This window comes from Ovis aries, chromosome 23 (genome assembly GCF_016772045.2).
Source record: "Ovis aries strain OAR_USU_Benz2616 breed Rambouillet chromosome 23, ARS-UI_Ramb_v3.0, whole genome shotgun sequence".
In the NCBI taxonomy this organism is placed as follows: Eukaryota; Metazoa; Chordata; class Mammalia; order Artiodactyla; family Bovidae; genus Ovis; species Ovis aries.
The window spans coordinates 34,894,964-34,909,038 of NC_056076.1; the positions used below are offsets into that span (position 1 = coordinate 34,894,964).

The following is a 14,075-nucleotide window of genomic DNA, read 5'->3' on the forward strand; positions in this document are numbered from 1 at the left end:
GAAGCACAAGCTGGAATCAAGATTGCCGGGAGAAATATCAATAACCTCAGATATGCAGATGACACCACCCTTATGGCAGAAAGTGAAGAGGAGCTAAAAAGCCTCTTGATGACAGTGAAAGAGGAGAGTGAAAAGGTTGGCTTAAAGCTCAACATTCAAAAAACTAAGATCATGGCATCTGGTCCCATCACTTCATGGGAAATAGATGGGGAAACAGTGCAAACAGTGTCAGACTACTTTGGGGGGCTCCAAAATCACTGCAGATGGTGACTGCAGCCATGAAATTAAAAGACGCTTACTCCTTGGAAGGAAAGTTATGACCAGCCTAGATAGCATACTGAAAAGCAGAGACATCACTTTGCCAACAAAGGTCCGTCTAGTCAAGGCTATGGTTTTTCCTGTGGTCATGTATGGATGTGAGAGTTGGACTGTGAAGAAAGCTGAGCACCAAAGAATTGATGCTTTTGAACTGTGGTGTTGGAGAAAAGTCTTGAGAGTCCCTTGGACTGCAAGGAGATCCAACCAGTCCATTCTAAAGAAGATCAGCTCTGGGTGTTCTTTGGAAGGAAAAATGCTAAAGCTGAAACTCCAGTACTTTGGCCATCTCATGCGAAGAGTTGACTCATTGGAAAAGACTCTGATGCTGGGAGGGAATGGGGGCAGGAGGAGAAGGGGACAACAGAGGATGAGATGGCTGGATGGCATCACCGACTCGATGGACGTGAGTCTGAGTGAACTCCGGGAGTTAGTGATGGACAGGGAGGCCTGCCGTGCTGCAATTCATGGGGTTGCAGAGTCGGACACAACTGAGTGACTGAACTGAATTGAACTGACAGTTATTAACTAAAGACCAATTCTTCACTAAAGACCACACTTCACTCCAATCTCCTTAGTTTTATTTAACGTACTTCCTCGGCTCCAGAATACCATATTACACTTAGCTGTCGTGGCGCCCGAGGCTCCCTTTCACTGTGACAGTTTCTTAGACTTTCCTTGTCTTTGATGATGTTGACAGTGTTGAGGAGTGCTAATCAGTTATTTTATAGAATGTTCCTTGCTTGTAATTTGTCTGATGTTTTCTGATGATTACAACTGGGATTATGAGTTTTGAGGAGGAGGTTTCAAAGACAGTGCCATTCCATCACATCAAGGGTGCACATTATCAACATGACTTAACCTGTCAATGTTTACCACGGCCATCTGGTTGAGGTAGCATCTGTCCACTTTCTCCACTGTCGAGCTGCTGTTTTGCTCCCTTTCTCTACTACAGAATAATAAGCTACACTCTTTGGAAGGAAGTCACTACAGGTAGCCTACTCTTAACAGGCGAAAAGTTATATTCCACCTCCTTGAAGATAGAGTATTCACATCAATGATCTGGAATTCTTCTATACTGGAGATTTGGGGTAGCTTAATTTTAAGAGCAATCTATAACCTTCTCATCTTAATAAGAAAGCTGCTAATTAATGTTAGTTCTTGACCTACTGCCTTCACAAAAAGCAAACAAAAACAACACAACACCTCAAAAGAAGTCAATCTTTGGGCCCAGCCTGCAGTATAAGCTGAGAAAAAAAAGAACAGTCTCTGGTCCCCTCCCCTTCATGTCCAGAGCAGTTCTGAATGGTCTGTCTCCTTTCCTCCTGTGGGGCAATCTGAGGACCCCACAATATAATCAACAAAGGTCAGCTGTTCCCCACAGCACCTCAGCTAATTAAGAGGATTCTGTTGTTATGCTGCAAGCACTGAGGCCCTTAGAGTTGCTGGGATAAGGATGTTACCAGTTCAATAAATCAATAATTTTACTAAGCCAACAGACTCTCACTGGTGGAGCACTGTATGAAGATACTTTCCCCAAAGTTCAAACACTCTTCTTTATTTCTCAATCTGGTTGTTTTCCAAAAGGTTAAGGACATGGATGGTTTAAGGATAAGATCTTACTACCAGTTAAGCAGGCATTTGTGAATAGTGCCAAAGAAGCATTAAGTTCCAGAACAACTAATAGTGGTGCCGAGCATAATCCTTGGCACATGGTAATACTCAAACGTTTGCTGAATGATGAACAAATGAGTTCTAAGAAGCAGAGGGGACAAGCAGCTGTCTGCACTGGTATGTAACAGTCAAATGGCAATGGCTCCATTTTTAGGACCTGCCATGCTTTGCAATCTTTCTTCAGAGATGGGCAACATTTTTCCAAGCAAACCACAGTAGCTAAACTGAGGAGGCCTTACATATTAGTATTACTGAATGTAAAACAGACATTGAAATAATAGCACACATTAGGGGTTCAATAAATTCTGAATATTGAACAATCCCTCAAATATAATTTAAGCATGTTAGTACAGAATCCATAAACAAACCTGCCAAGAAAGTTGATAAATCTTAAGCAGAAGTCCTGTAGGCCATGCTAAGAGCAGGTTAATATAACAGTTTGAACACATCTTTATTCAATACACACCCACCCCTATCTAAATGGATGGAGACAAGAATGCTATCTGTAATAATCATTCTAGCAAATGAATATGGACAGTTTTTATATTCTTTCATCTATTTAAAGGGATGAACAGACATGACTCAAATGTTTAATTTTAATTTTTTTGGTGTGCTTGATTTTGTTCCCCACAAACTTCTTTTTTGATAGATATCGTAATTAAAAGGTTCATTAATTTAGCTTGAATTCATTAACTAGGAATTTGGTAATGCAGTAGAAATTAGCTCAAAATGACAGATATGCAATGACAATACAGGCTGCAGGAGCACTGTACAGGTGAGGACTCGATCATTCTTAAAGGAGGACAACTAAAATGACTTCTACACTGCCAGCCGGGGAAGCCACTTTACTCATTTTCATTCCCTCTGTGTGCACCTAGTATGAGGTGCTCAAAGTTTAGTTGAATGAAACAAAGGAAGAAACGAACGGTCATTCTTCTCAGCATACTGGGGTCAAGAATGTTCAACATGCTACATTTCTGGTATAGGTTCTGGTCCCCTAGAGTCCAGGCCCTAACTGCTTGCATTATTATAAACCACAGCAGTGGCAGCAACAGGGGTAAAGATCTAAGTCTGAAGCCAAACCACCTGGGCTCACATTCTGGTACCAGCAAACAAAAGGGCTGGTGACTTGAGCAGGGCACTTACCTTCTACGCCTCAGTTTCCTCACCTATAAAATGTGTAAAGAATCACAAGTCCTATTTCGTAGGACTGTTATGGGGATTTTAAAGGCCTTAGAAAAGTGCCTGTCCTTTCATACACTATGTAACTGTTTGCTTGAGAGGTGGGAAAGGAGGACTTTCACTGCTACAAAATGGTCAGGAAATATGAGGTAGTTTAAAAATTTGAAAATTAACCTATCTTGTACTCTGATATGCATCATCTTCTCACAATGTGTCTAAAATTACTTTAGTATCTAGGAAAGCTGGCTCTATAAAACTGCCCAAATATCTATAGAAGCATGCTTTATGTCACTGTTTTAAAACAGCATTCAGAATAATTAAACTGTTACGTTATAAAAAATGCTAAAGACAAAAAGGATGTCAAGAGCGAATTTCCCTTGTAGGAGAATGAGCTCAGAAAACTGTTAAGTTTTTTTGGTTCTTAACTGAATCAATGGATGTGAGAGTCAGACTATAAAGAAAGCTGACTGCTGAAGAATTGATGCTTTTGAACTGTGGTGTTGGAGAAGACTCTTGAGAGACCCCTGGACTGCAAGGAGATCCAACCAGTCCATCCTAAAGGAACTCAGCCCTGAATGTTCACTGGAAGGACTGATGCTCAAGCTGAAACTCCAATACTTTAGCCACCTGATGAGAACTGACTCATTGGAAAAGACCCTGATGCTGGGAAAGATTGAAGGCAGGAGAAGGGGACGACAGAGGATGAGATGATTGGATGGTACCACCGACTCAGTGGACATGAGTTTGAATAAACTCAGGGAGTTGGTGATGGACAGGGAAGCCTGGTGTGCTGCAGTCCATGGGGTCGCAGAGTCGCACACGACTGATCGACTGAACTGAACCGAATCAATACTTAAGAGATTATATATGAATTAAGAACAAGGTATAATTGGTTTTTCCTAGGCATTCTTAGGTTTGTTAGATCTTAAATTGTACCACCATAGGTTTGCAGAATTTGAGCTTAAATTTTTTTTTTTCTCCTTGGTTAAAAAATAAACCTCAAGGTTAAAATTTATGGCGATATGCTATTAAAGTTTAGAACAAAAGTATTTTTCCCCTACAACATGTGTTATGTGACAAAGTTACAGAAGGGCTTCCCTGGTGGCTCAGCAGTAAAGAATTCATCTGCAATACAGGAGACATGGGTTCGATCCCTGGGTCAGGAAGATCTCCTGGAGAAGGAAATGGCAACCTACTCCAGTATACTTGGCCGGGAAATCCCATGGACAGGACGTCTGGCAGGCTACAATCCACTGGGTCACAAAAGTCGGACTTTGTGACTGAACACCAACAACAAGTTACAGAAAGGTTAAAGACTATTTTGAGTCTGTAATAAAGTGTGAAATGACCATGCCTAAATGCTATTTCAGAAAAGTAAAGCCAAACAGCAATGTAGAAAGGAGAAAAAAACCCCTTCACATTTGAAAATAAAGTAGAATTTAATCAATGCATTATAGTAGTTATATAACTATACAAAGTTTCGATAGAAAAGTAACACAATTACTAAAAAGCATACCAGACCCTGTTTCTCACCTAAGCACTACTAAAAAATGTATTAAAACTGACACTGAATTAGAAGTTCTTTTTAATTTAAAAGTTTTAAGTAGCGTTTCCAAGATTTCATTTACACATTCCTCCTTTCCTCCTGAGTGATCTCTTCACCTTCAATACAATGGTTCTACTACCCTTTCTACATATTTTTCCATTCAATTATTATTTATTAAATTTAAAAAGACTGTATAGCACCAACGAGCTCTAAAGGTAACACTACAAAATCCCTTCAGGCGTTGAGCTATGCAAAATATCATTATCCTGATTTTTGTTTACTGATTTAAAAAACAGGTTATGAAATATATTTTGGCAGCAGAGGGACTTTACTTGTCCCATCTCTGTCCAAAGCCCGTCTTGCTACTAGCCAGGGTAATTTTTTTTCTCTTTCCTTTTTTCGCTGCAGTGCTTCTAAGTATAGTGGCAGCCGCATCAGGCTTTCCTAGCCTCAGCGCAAGCTCAGTATAAATCTGGGATGTGTAAGTGGAAACATGAGAGACCGCTTTATTTGGCAGTGCTTTGAAAAAAAAAAAATGCAGGACAAATGGCAAGGCAGTGTTTGGACCGCAGGATGAACAATCAATAGGCAGAAAGCAAGATAGAGGCTTCCTCAGCTTTTGGATCGACAATCGACAGCTGAGAGACTATTTTTTGCTATGGTTGACTAAATATGGTCAGGGAAGAGAGAGGCACAAGAGAGCCTGTTTGCCTGGGAGTGCATGTTTCAAATGCTTAGCTGCCTATAAAGCTGTAACAGTTCAGCCTGTGGCCACTGAGGGAAGAATATAAGTTAACCTCTGTAGTGACCATGTGGAAGTCCGACCTTGCTTGCAGACTTGACCTCTGGATATGACAAGGTAGCTTCAATACAGATCTACCATCTAATCCTGGCAACTAAAAACAAACAAACAAAAATTCCACAGCAAGAAAGATGCAGAATATTTCCTGAGAAGTCAGAAGACCCCAATGTCCTCTGGTGGGCAAAGGAAACAGGGTGAATGTTTACAGTTATTTGGTGGGGGGGAGTGAGGTGTGTTTTGGTTTTTGCTGGGTTTGTGTGTGTGTGTCTCTTTTAGATTGTAAAAGTAACCTCCTCTGCAACTTTTTCCCCATTTCTGAAGCATTCCATCTGAGCAATTAGTGAGGTGCATTTTCTTGGCCGTTGAAGCAACCTTTCCCGGTTGCTTCACTTTCTATACACCAGAGACAAGGTACTCATATCCATTCAATACCAGTAATAGGACATTCCAAATCAAATGGCCAACGCTGACTCAATTTTATTGAAGTATTTTTTTTTTTTTTTCCTCCTTAAGCATAAGGAGAGGGAGAGGGAAAAGATGGCTGATATACTGTGTTTGTTCACTTGTTTTTCAAATTTATCTTAAAAGGTGGGGTCCTGTGTTCACTGATACTTCCCCTTCACTTCCCCCGGCTCATGAAAAGAAGCGCTGATTCAGCAAAAAGAGTGAACAGCCGATCAAGAAGAGATGGCTGCTGCTGGCATAACTCTCTGGGTCATTCTCTCTCTCCCTGCTCATGACACTAAGCTTACAGGTAACACAGCACCACAGGACAGTACTTTAATGGAGGCTTATGGTTTTCTGCATGCTTACCTATTAGCGACTCAATACATGCTTTTACTGTTAAATTCTACCTGGGCATAGCCGTTTCACAGTTCAAGCAGAGACCTCATGCAGTGTAAAGAGGAATGCTGTTCAAATATCATGACAGATGACTCAATGTCAAACCTGTACAAGTCCATTCCTGTCTTTTACATTATTAAAGAGTCAGTCTTTACTGTTTCAGATTAAGTGGTGATTCTGTATCCCTAGGAAATGGCCACCTGCCTTCAGAACATACTATCTTTTAAAAACTATTAACTCTTTCAAGGTTTAGTCAACCAAGGAACTTGGGAGATCACAAAATGCTTTTTAATGCTTTCTCTGATAGCTGGGCACAAAATTAAACCAGCATATGGAGGTGAAATTCAAATGCTGCATTGCTGAAACTGCTGTAGTACTGGACCATCTCCTGCTACGTGGTCCTCGGCTCTCTATGAGCTACAGTCACTTCTTACAATGGGCTGCAGGAATTCTACTTTCTGTGTCTTTTATACCCCCTCCTCTCTCAGGTCTGAAATTTTCTTATGGTCTTTTTATAAATTAACTTCTTAATGCCACAATAATAAAAGGCAACTCACCAACTATAATTTGTTTTCATGCTAAAGATCAAGCTAAAATCCAACTGCTCACTAGCTAATTCCTTTCAGTTCTTTTAAGTGTGACTTTGGAAAACTTGATTGTTCTGGTACTTATCCTTCATATTAAAAAAAAAAAAATCAAAGTATCAGAACCACTCGACTCACCAAAATTAGATATTAATTCCTTTATCTAAATTTACATTTAACCCAGACAGGATCACCAAACTGCAAAAATCAGGTAAGTAATAACAAAGGAACAACACAGAGGTTTTCAAATGATCATGAGTTCTTATCTGTGATGTTAAAAACAAAACTAAAAAAAAAATTATCATTAAAAAGAAATTCACTTCATTCATACTCTAAAAAGATCCAGTTTTTCTCCTTGTTTTTTCAACTTTAGAGTCAACATCAGAAGTAGTACTAATTGGTTAATTATTAAGTCTTTAATAAGATATCTTGCTGGTAAAAAGAACATGCACCAAATTAATTATTGTCTACTTGTAGGTTCTAGAAGCAAACTACAAAATAAGAAGAAATTTTCTCTGAAGACTATGAAGAAACACTAGGCTAATCTTACCAATTTCTGAAATACACTCTATAAATTCCCACTGATTCAATGGATCTCTCTCAAAAAGAACCAAACCAGGACAAAGTTCAACAGATAACTGGTCAACGTTTAGAAGTGTATATCCACCAAGAACAAGGAACCATAAACAGCACTAATGCCATGCCTCAGGTAAATCTGTTATAGAGTTTTGTCTTTGATATTCTCTGCAAATGATCTACCACTGCTCTCCATCAGTAAGCTGAAAGTTTTACTAAAAAATGGGAAAATAAAACATTTCATGTTTTTACAGCTAACAACTTAGTAATACCTACTCAGAGTACATACTTCTTTATGTACCCATATGAACATACAATGCTATGGAATGTAAAGAAGTATGTATTTTTGGTAGGCAATAAACCACCAAGAGGAAACTAGACTGCAGCTATGTGAATGACCTTCATATGTTAAATTAACCTATTAAAGAGGTGACCTTTGGCAATACTAACACCAGAATATGTACCTACTTCTTTCAGATGGAAACTAAATGTTGCTGATTTATATTTCAGGAGGAAAAAAGTTCTACTGAAGTAGATTTAAAATTAACATGGAATTCCTTTTAAATCTTTTAAGTTTAAAGCATACTACATTTTACATTTTTAAATTAAGTACTCACATGATTAAAATTTGAATACAAAAGAGAAAACAGGGATACTAGTACAAAAAAATGATACAAGTGACCCATTTTCTGTCTCCACAATTTGATTTTAATTTAAATGTATCATATTAGTAGGGCTGACATTTAACAAAAGCTGACTTCATTTGCATTTCAACAGCTATTCTTCATATTTTGATATGAAGAATAATTATAATCAACAATGTAATTATAATTTAACAATATTAGAAGAATTCCTGAAGCAAGTTTTGGTGTTTTTAAGTTTTCTTTCTGAAAGCTACAGACATAGTTATACTTTTAAAAGACTATCTTTCAAGTAAAATTCTACTCTCAAAGAAAAGAAAGTGGTCCCTGTCCTTCTCCCTAATCCAGTTTCCACTTTCAATGCTATGTAAGTACTTAGTTTAAATCAAGACATATGATTTATTCAAGAAAAATGATAAAATTCTGGGAAACACATGTAAATCAATAGGGTACACTGGTCACAGACTGCCAAATATTAAAATAAATTAATTATTATCTATACTATCCTTGAATTTGCTTTCTCCAAAGAGGGCACATAAAATGAAACACTACAATCATGAAACCAATTTATCCAGAAAGAATAACCATCTTTTATTGGTACTAGGCAAATACAATTCAATTTTTTATAAACATGATAGCCTACTGTTTATAGTATGCTAGAGATATTAAAATACATTTTATATTTTATGTAAAATTTATTTTGTACAGTATATACTTATATATTGATAAATATTATAAATGATAAAGCTCTTAACAATTTATTAGTAGCTATTTTAAGCTACTATAATAGATTTACAAAGGAAATATTAATATTCATATATTCTAATCACTTCTTTTGATTAGAGTATTCAGACATATGTCATCACATGTCTAAATTTTTTGTCACAGCTGAATACAAATGGCCATAAGGTTATCCATGAATTGTTAATTTTCTGTTTAATAAGACTAGATAATTGTCAAAAGGTGATTTTCATTTAATCAGATTAAAAAGGAGAGAATGACTTACATACAAGCATAGAAGTTATAGAATATTTATTGTAAATTACAAAAAGTTCATTAATTTAAAAATTTCACATTTTCATAGAAAAAAATCAGTTCAAAGTTTAACTCACTCAAGAATAGACCTTCTTCCTCATTATCCACAAAAAGGATGGCAAAGCTTCATATTCCATTCATTAAGTTTAACTACATATGCCCGAAACATCAAAACCTGACAATATACACCTTAAAAATAGAGGTTCCTCTATGAAATTACTCAAAGGGTATTACTATGTCTATGCTTTATAAGAAGCAACTATATTCATCATTCTATGGGTACAAAAGCTTTTAACAATTATTTTAAAACATTCCAGCAACTAAGAATCTTGTTGCTACAATATTAAGAGCTTACAAACCTTAGAAAATGACAGTATCTATCATTCATTTGAAAAAGTATAATTATACACTGACTCTAGTGCTTACAAGGTAAACTCAACATATCTAAGAGTATTTTCAATCACTCTAAAATGTCACATCTATCACTTAGATCAGCTGTTCATTTTTAACTGAGTGCATATTGAACTCTGGGCATCTGCTGACACTGGTGTAACTCAAACATTTCAACTGTCTCTCTGACAGGGATAACAGATGCTGACATTATCAAATGCTGTACTATTTTTTTTTCCCCTGGCCTCTCTTGCCCCGATATGGCCAGTATATGAAACTGAACTGCCATCCAAAGCACACTTGAGCAACTGGATCTGCTAAACAGCTCCCATATAACTAGTAAAAATAGAAGTCAGTTTTATTGCTATCTTCAGCACTTAAGTCCAGGCAATTTAACACCTGTTTCTTTTCTATTAGAATAAATGATGGAAATAATTGTAGTTACATTAATTTCACCAGCAGCATGATACCCTTCAGCCAACAGATGCAGGATATACTTAATACGAGAAGTGTTTGAATATTGCCTGAATTAGTGTTGACCTTCTCCCAGTTTGGTTCAAAACACAACTATTTCTTTACTGTTTATACTTCAGTGAGAGCACTTACCTTAAAGGCAAACTATAACTGTTCAAAGTTTTATTTTAAAAAGGTATTTTCAGAAGACATCCCTTCTCAATATTGCAATTCCCTTTTAACAAAAACTTGCTGTACTGAGTTTTAATGGTAATTTTCATATTCAAATTCATGATTAGTGCTAACCACAATGTTTTATTAAGCAGATAATGAGAAGTAACCAGGCACTCTGTACCCGAAATGACAGAGAATTCAGTCAAGGAACCAGACTTTTAAAAGAGTTCAACTATTAACCTATGGTTAGTGACACTACATAAGCAAAAAGAAAGAAAAATAAGCTACCATGCATGGCAGTTCCTTCAACACAAGTCTAAGCAATACACTGAATACACATGTCATCTATTTATAAACCAAAGGGTACCAGAGGTACTTTTCTTAAGGCCATTCATCCTCCCCCCCACCCCCACCTCCCCGTCAGCAACTTGCTGTTAGTCCGTAAGTATTATGCTAAAAAAAGAAGTGCAGTAGAAAAGTGTGACTGACTAGCAGTACTCTTCCCTAACCTATTTCACCTGCTTGTTTGGTTTACTGCTCAAAGATAAATAGAAAACATTATTCTGATATACATCAAGGTCTATATGCTCTTTTTAAATGGTGCTGCTTTTGAAACAGGTCACTGCCTATATTTAAGGATTCAGCAAAGGTGTTAAAAATAAAGATGTACATTGGTAACTCCTTAATGCACTAACAATGTGCTAAAGGGTAAAGACTTCTGCATGACTGGAGTGGGAAACAGCAGGAAAAGTGCCTTCAGAAAATAAAGTTTGACAATCCATGGCTGAAATACTGATACAAGATTCTCTTAACATTTGAGGAAGGGCCATAATCATAATTTTACAAATAAAAACATTTCAACTGTTTTAGGTCCCCAGCTAGCACCACGGCAATGCTTTGCTAGAGCTGGTAAAATGGAACCAAATCGCCTCTTCAATGGATTTGGTCCCCTTCAACCAGCTGTAGCTATGCATTGATTACTACAGGACAGCCAGCGTTTTCATTTATCATTATCAATCACATGTCAACTAACTTCAACTTATTTAAATTATTCAGATTATGGTTTAAATAAAATAATTTGTAACTGTTGATTCTACTTCAAAGAGCTATAATAGTATATGATGTTAATAAACAGTCTGGTGAAAAACTGTGTGAATGATATAAGGCTTTCAAATAAAATTATTTTATTCATTTATGGTCTCTGTATTAAATTTCTTGTCCTTCAGAAATGAAATGATATTGAAATGCAGACTGTGCCACAAAATTAAAAAAAAAAAAAAAAAAACAACTTGTTTCAAAGGAAGAAAATATCTGTGAAGGTCACCCGAAACTGTAACAGGAATGCCACAGTGTGGACATGCACTATTTTAAATTAATGAAAAGTGTTAACATTATATGGGTTTCCCTGGTGGCTCAGCTGGTAAAGAATCCGCCTGCAATGAGGGAAACCTAGGTTTGAATGGGTTGGAAAGATCCCCCGGAGAAGGGAAAAGCTACCCACTACAGTATTCTGGCCTGGAGAATTCTATGGACTGTACGTATAGTTCATGGGGTCACAAAAAGTCGAACACAACTGAGTGACTTTCACTTCACTTCATAACATTATATAAAACAAAACTCCAGAAATGCTGAGTCACTACCTTTTATATGATTAGCAATTAATTGACTGCCATTCATCAGAACATTGATAGGTAAGGTGGAAAAGGAGACAGTGACACTGCAGAGCATTTGGCGGACAGACTGACATAGTAAGTATGTAATTCTTCTGATACTGAACCAAAAGACTTTAATCCTCAAAAGAGGAACAAAATCCTCAGCATTGCTATCTTTTACTTATATAGATATTTCAACTCTCCAAACCTGTTTCCTCAGTTGCAAAATGAGAAGATCTTTTTCCTCTTAATTCTGAGTTTAAATGGTTCCTTCTGTCTTATGACATCACTGGTTAGTACCAGGAAAGAAAAGTCAATTTTAAGAATAAGAAATCTGATATTTAAAAAAAAAAAACTCAAAATAACCCAGCTTACAATTACAACAAATAAATAACTTGCACCGTCTCATACTCTTTCATGTTCAATTAAAATCATCCTTTGTCTGGCAATCTACAGTCACAACTGCATAAAATGTCTTTAAGCAAATAGGAATTAACAAGTCATATACCTTTAACTAAAGCACCACTTTGTTGTAGAATGAAAGTGTTTATCTTTTTCTCTTTTTTTATGTCACCTGACACCAATTATCTAGTTGGAGGAGTTCTCAATTAAAGAAACAGAAGTAGTATTTTTTCCCCCTCCTTGGTTTAACATTATTAAATATACTAGCCTGCTCTCAATGTGCTCAATAAAGTTAAACAATTCAAAATATTTAAAAGTTACTCATCTCCTAAACACTTTAGTTTTTAATCTACCTTAAACTTTATAACTTAAAAATATTATATAACCTAAATTAAATTCCCTCAAGAAAATCTTTTTGCCAATTCTAACTTGAAATACTTGCTCTGTATGAACTCCTGACAATTTCTCTACATAATTTTTATTTTAATTGATTATATACTCTTGTGATATCTAACACTGTCCTGTCAAATTAATTTGACAAATTCAACATGTATTGAGTCCTCACCTATGGGGCTTCCCTAATGGCTCAGAGGTTAAAGCGTCTGCCTGGAATGCAGGAGACCCGGGTTCGATCCCTAGGTCGGGAAGATCCCTTGGAGAAGGAAATGGCAACCCACTCCAGTACTCTTGCCTGGAGAATCCCATGGAGGGAGGAGCCTGGTAGGCTATTAGTCCATGTCCTGTCAAATTAAGACTAACATGTATTGAGTCCTCACCTACAGTCAAGGCATTATGGGAGATACAAAATATTTGTGCCCAAAATTTTAACAGAAAGAAACATTAAAATGCACATACTAAGGGAGAGCACAAAGAAGATAACTGCAGAAAACAAGAACACAGAACAAGGAAGTATAGGGCAAACAGAAAATAATTTCAAAGATCAAATCTAGGACCTCAGGGAGAAAGTTGGTTATGGGCATCTTAAAGAAACAAAGTGCTTAATCAATGAAGAAGAAAAGCAGAAACTTTTAGGGAGCGAGAGCAGTACAGTATAGCTGAAGGTCTAGGTGGGCAGAGAAGTTTTAATTAGTGGGAGATAAACTTAAAAGATAGGCTCATGACACACAAGTCAGCTTGATGTACTGCTATACTCTTGGTTAAATCATTCACTGTCCATGTGTTCCAGCCTTACCTCACATACAGCCCAAAATACAGAGGAAATAATATAAGGCAGCTAAGGTCAAATGATTTTAAAGTCAAAGAGACCATGCTCAAGTTCCAGCTGTTCCACTAGGCAGCTGCATGACCTTGAATACAAGTATTGACAAACTTCATTTCTTTATAAGCCTCATATTCTTCACCTATAAAATTAGGATATTAACACCTGCTTCCTGCTTCAAAAGCTGTTCAAGGGATTAAATGAGATAATGCATGTTAACTACTTGCATGTGGTAAATCTATCATCACCACCGTTTATTTGAAAGGCAGGGAACATATAATACTATTTTCTCTCCTTTACAGTGTCAACATTAAATATCTGAAGTGTTCAAATATTTATAATTTGAAAAAAAACAGATCAAGACATAACCTAAAATACGGCCATTTATTTCATCCTAGATTATATACCTATTGTTACAATACCAATAGTCAACTTCAATAAACTCCTTTTGTTCTCTGCGCTCACCCTCTAGTGGTGATCTTAGGAAGTTAAAAAAAAAAACAACAGCAAAAAATTACTGTAAAAGGAAACATGATGTAAAAATGCAATAGGGAACCAAAGAATAAGAAATCGTGGTATCTACAGTT

At 36.7% G+C, this 14,075-nt stretch overlaps 1 protein-coding gene and 1 long non-coding RNA gene across 3 annotated transcripts in view; one reads left to right on the forward strand and one right to left on the reverse strand.

Annotated features, from left to right (window-relative positions):
- MIB1 (MIB E3 ubiquitin protein ligase 1) overlaps positions 1–14,075 on the reverse strand; it is a 103,060-nt gene that overhangs the window by 29,364 nt on the left and 59,621 nt on the right. The gene's annotated exons all lie outside the window — the stretch shown is intronic.
- Positions 5,491–11,406, forward strand: LOC105604459 (uncharacterized). 2 transcript variants are annotated; one of them, XR_003586692.3, is made up of 3 exons: positions 5,491–5,713; positions 6,108–6,273; positions 7,424–11,406. It is a non-coding gene; the product is annotated as an uncharacterized LOC105604459 (long non-coding RNA). The 2 variants fall into 2 exon arrangements; XR_001023985.5 differs by having other exon boundaries at positions 5,491–5,576.